The 4,857-nt window shown below is 39.0% G+C and overlaps 1 long non-coding RNA gene across 1 annotated transcript in view; it reads left to right on the forward strand.

Annotated features, from left to right (window-relative positions):
* The window catches only part of LOC106820666, a 5,078-nt gene extending 221 nt beyond the window's left edge, over nt 1-4,857 (forward strand). The window contains exons 2-3 of the long non-coding RNA XR_001395638.1: nt 3,681-3,880; nt 4,792-4,857. This is a non-coding gene — a long non-coding RNA (uncharacterized LOC106820666). The remainder of the gene's footprint in view (nt 1-3,680; nt 3,881-4,791) is intronic.

Here is a 4,857-nt window from a genome sequence, read left to right on the forward strand (position 1 = left end):
ACGCAACAGCGCTGTTGCGTACTTCAAACCTATAAAACCTTTAGTTGCGTGTGAGTTGCGTTCGGAACTTATGCCCACTATTTTTTATTCGCAACCATACGCAACTGGTGATCGCTATGGTGTGACGGCACCTTTAGTTGCGTGTGAGTTGCGTTCGGAACTTATGCCCACTATTTTTTATTCGCAACCATACGCAACTGGTGATCGCTATGGTGTGACGGCACCTTAAGATAAAATATTGCTTGTTTCCCCTTTACCGACCGACTCGCCAAAACGCCTCGCCAAAACGCCGCTACTCGACAAATTTTATTGGCCGATTAAAACAAAACAAAAATTATTTCGTTTCGCAAAAAAAAAAATCAAATTCGTTCCGCAAAAACATATACACAAAACAGAATATACAATATACATACACACATCTTGTCAAAACAAAATAAAAAATATTTTTCACCTACCTACCTACTCGGTACCCTGAGAGGCGAGTAGGTAAAGGGCAAACAAACAATTTTTTAAGGGTGGCCTTACTAAGAGCAAAATCGAGACAAAAAATATGAGATAAACAATGGATCATTGCAAATAATGGTTTATTCACGACTGCAAATTTTGCCCCTTGCCCTTATCGCCATCTCTCAAATCCCTCACCGATGGACATCATCTTATTACATATTATATCTGTGATCTATATTATATATATATTGTACACTATATGATATGGAAAATCACGACGCCATCGTTCCAAAATGTAAATGCTCATTATTCCCACATTACACACTCACACCACTGACAAACTGAAAACGAATTCTTCTCCGAAACACTCTCTTCACAGCATTTTGCATTTGGCAGTTTCGCTGCCTCGCCTGCTCTTCCCTTGCTGACAACTTGATAGCAACTTACATACTCGTGTGTTGTAACTTTTAGAATTTATTTAAAATTAATAACACAAAAATTTGTGTCTTACCCACTCCCTGTATCTATGTGATATGCTCTAACCCTACCTCCCTACCATGGCATGACACTATATCTTGTCTATTTCATGTCTAGGTCTTGTCTATATCTTGTCTATGTCATGTCTAGGTCTTGTCCACACGTTGTCTATGACTTATCGACAGGCAGGGCTGCCCCACCAACAGCAATAACAAACAACTATCCCAGACTGGAATCGTTCCCATTCAAAGCGTACGCCTGCGTGTATTAAAAGCATGAGCAATTACTAGCTAGGTTTCCACCTTCGTAGAATTCTCTTCCAAATGCATAGCACAATGTTTACAAGCTATCTACTGTAGTATGGGTGCCCCTCGTTTCTATCCGTTATATTATATCAAGAGCTAATAATGACAAATTTGTCATTATTAGCTCCTGATTATATATATATATATATATATATACATGGACTATATATAATTATATAGACTATATATATCTAGAATAATTCTAATATAGACTTTTGATATTATATAGATATAGACGTATAAGCATAATTATGGCGTATTGGTCCGACAAGGGTGTGGGATTAAGGTCAAGACAATGTCAACGTGTGACTGTACAAGGTCAGCGGCTTGTATGGATTCTTTCGCTGCAACGTGGGCGCTATGACGTCATGGTTTTACAAGTCGAACGCGTCAGTGAGCTGTATGCGTTAACATACATCGATGTTATTATATACATCTTAGTGGAACTATAGATAAAAGATAGAAGATATCTATGGATATATATGAATAGAAGTAAAAATCGAAGTAGAATAAAGATCTCTATTCTATGGTGGAACGCGCGGAGGTCTTGAAATGTTACAGTCACGTAGCGCCACCTATGTTGACATGCGGGTGATCTTCGTCTGGTGTCAGTGACCAGTCAGCAGAGTTCGTCGCTTCATCCTGTCGGCTATCATCGGTATTTTCCGTGTTTTTCTTTGCTTGTCTTTTTCTTTCTTCTTTTTTTCCTTTTGCTCCACGCGCCTATGCAAGCGAATGTTTTTAAAGGACAGCTTTCAGGGCTCAACAAACACTTGGTTGTCAGTCCGCTTTGCATTTTGGTGTAGGCATTATAGATATTAGGCTGAAGCCAATGCTCTCTATACACTAACGTTAGTATAATAAAATATTATAAGCTCTTGTTAATATATATAGAGATCAGTGATTGTGGCATACACATTTGTGGTAGGATATGAGGCTGGACGGATGCTTTGTTTCATCGTTTATTAAAAAATCATTTTATTGGTTATTCGAATTCACTCAGCTCGTTTATATTTTATGTTGCAAGCTCTTGGTTTCGTTTATATACGCGAAGCAACTTCACGCTGGTAGAGTCCAACATGTCCTGCAATCAAGAGCTAATAACACGTCTATTATTACCTCATAATAATATATTATAATAATGTATTATAATACACATGTATATAATAATGTATAACATAATGTATATGTATACATATACATGTAATAATGTATTATTAGTTCTTGATGCAATTCATGTATTTTATGCGGATGATTTTTGACACATTGTCAGGGCAGTTGCTACACCAGATAAATGTAGACACTATCAGGACTTTTATAATATAGTCTAATCTAATAGTATAAGACTATTATATTATAACACTCCTAATACTATTACATGGTTGGTGGCGAAATGTTCACGGTTAACTGACCAGAACACCAACCGCGCGTGCTTCTGCCCTCAAGGAAAATGAGTTAGCTGCCTTCCTGACTGTATCCCATGACATCTCATTCCTGATATCCCGTATCGCTCCTTATTTTGTTGCATTATGTAATTGAAACTTCACATCGAAATCGAATAGAACACGAACAATTATGCGTCGCTATTTTACACTTTAGAAACTGTTATCTTATCAATTATTAACATTTCACAGATGAATAAACACAAACATTGTAAATTATAAATCACCGCATACGTGTATTACATTCCTAATTAATAACTAATATGATAATAATATCAGCAGTAAATAATAATAAATTCTCTATTAGATAAATAATCTATTATTATTCACTCCTGATAATATATACATACACATTTATTATATAATATAATTAAATACGATATACACAATAATGCACGTTGGAGGAAGGGGAGGAGGTCTACTGAAGTTACCTAGATTATTGAGTCGAGGACCTTTGCAGCTGCGGTCGTTCTATGAGCAAATGGAGACGAACAATGGACAATGGTCATGGACAATGTCCTGCCGTCATGGTGTGTTCTGTTGAGCCACTTCCGTCACGGATACTCGCTTTTAACGACAAGACAACAGCTTAGCGTGGCGGCAATAGATCTACGTACCAGTGTGAATAGAACGAACTCATCTCTACGCGTGATGCTACCGTTTAAAGAAGGATGTGCAGCCACGCACACATACAAACTGGCACACGTACGAGCAGTTACACACACACACACACACACACACACACACACACACACACACACACACACACACACACACATTGTGTGTGTGTGTGTGTGTGTGTGTATTTCTTGCTAACCAACAAAGGAAAGAACTATAGGTAATCACGGTTTTAATTGTAACAAAATAAAACTTCTAAATGTAAACTCAAATAACGTTTGCGTTTTTCCGACGTAATTTAAAACGCATTCGCAAGCAGATCAACAAATATATCAAAATTAATCCTCATTTTAATCAAAACATAAACAACAACAACAACTTTCACATGCAGATCAACATAAGAGCGCGGATTGATGGTACTGGGGACCCAGGGACGATGATGCTGCACAGCAACCAGACCTACCGTGCTGCCACCATCAGCCACGGCAAGTGGAATAAGCCTTTCTACGACTGCTATCACGGTGTCTGGATCCTGTCCTACTACGTTCCCTTCTACAAAAAGAAACGGCAGTCGGGAGATCTCGAGTTCAGGTACAAACAATAATAATAATAACAATAATAATATTACATTATTTATATATATATATATATCCCTAAACCTAAAGCTGCGTTTACACTATCGATTTTTGTCAGCAAATCGTCCGAGTCGTGCAAAATAGAACACGTTCTATTTCTCCAACTCGGCGACTTGACTCCAACTCCGACTCCAACACAATCGAATTTCAGCCGATTAGTTGAAATGCACTTGGGTCAAGTCGGGGGCAAGTTGGAATGCACTTGAAATCGCTACGATTTGCTGACAAAAATCGATAATGTAAACGCAGCACAACCCGACACGCACAACGCACACACCCGAGCGAAACACGAAATTTTGTTTTCCAGCTTTTCGCGTTCTGCTGAGCGAGCAAGCGCACACAGCTGAGCAAAACATACAGAAACACTGCGCACAGCGCCGCTGTCACATGACATCCAAAATAGCCGTCCAATGGACATCTAATTTTGTGTGTCATGTGATATTTTTAAGGATATTGATTGGAGACCGTCTGTGGCGTTTCGCTGTGTAGCAGAACAATTGACGCACACACCCGAGCAAAACATACGCTCAGGCGAAACATGTTTCGCTCCACGTTCCGGTGTTTCGCTCGGGTGTGTGCGTTGTGCTTAACCCCAACCCCAAACCCAACTCCGAACCCCAACACTAATCCTAACCCTAACCTTAACCCCAACTCCAACCCTAATCTCAACCCTAACCTTAACCATAATTCCTTGCTAGCACGCAATGACAAACCCTTTAACACCCTCGCGCTTTCTACATATATAATAATCATCCCATAACGCGTAATTATAGGGTTAATATGTAATAATAAAATAATACATAAGTATAATGAACTAAGGATAGTACATGAGTTTACATCGAGTGACTCCGAATGCTGTCGTTACAGTGGAGTCGTCGGTTCCGACGCAAAGCTGGCATCTCTGGATATCAATCAATGCGAGGGCGACCCAAG

The sequence above is a fragment of the Priapulus caudatus genome, unplaced genomic scaffold (genome assembly GCF_000485595.1).
Source record: "Priapulus caudatus unplaced genomic scaffold, Priapulus_caudatus-5.0.1 Scaffold42, whole genome shotgun sequence".
In the NCBI taxonomy this organism is placed as follows: Eukaryota; Metazoa; Priapulida; class Priapulimorpha; order Priapulimorphida; family Priapulidae; genus Priapulus; species Priapulus caudatus.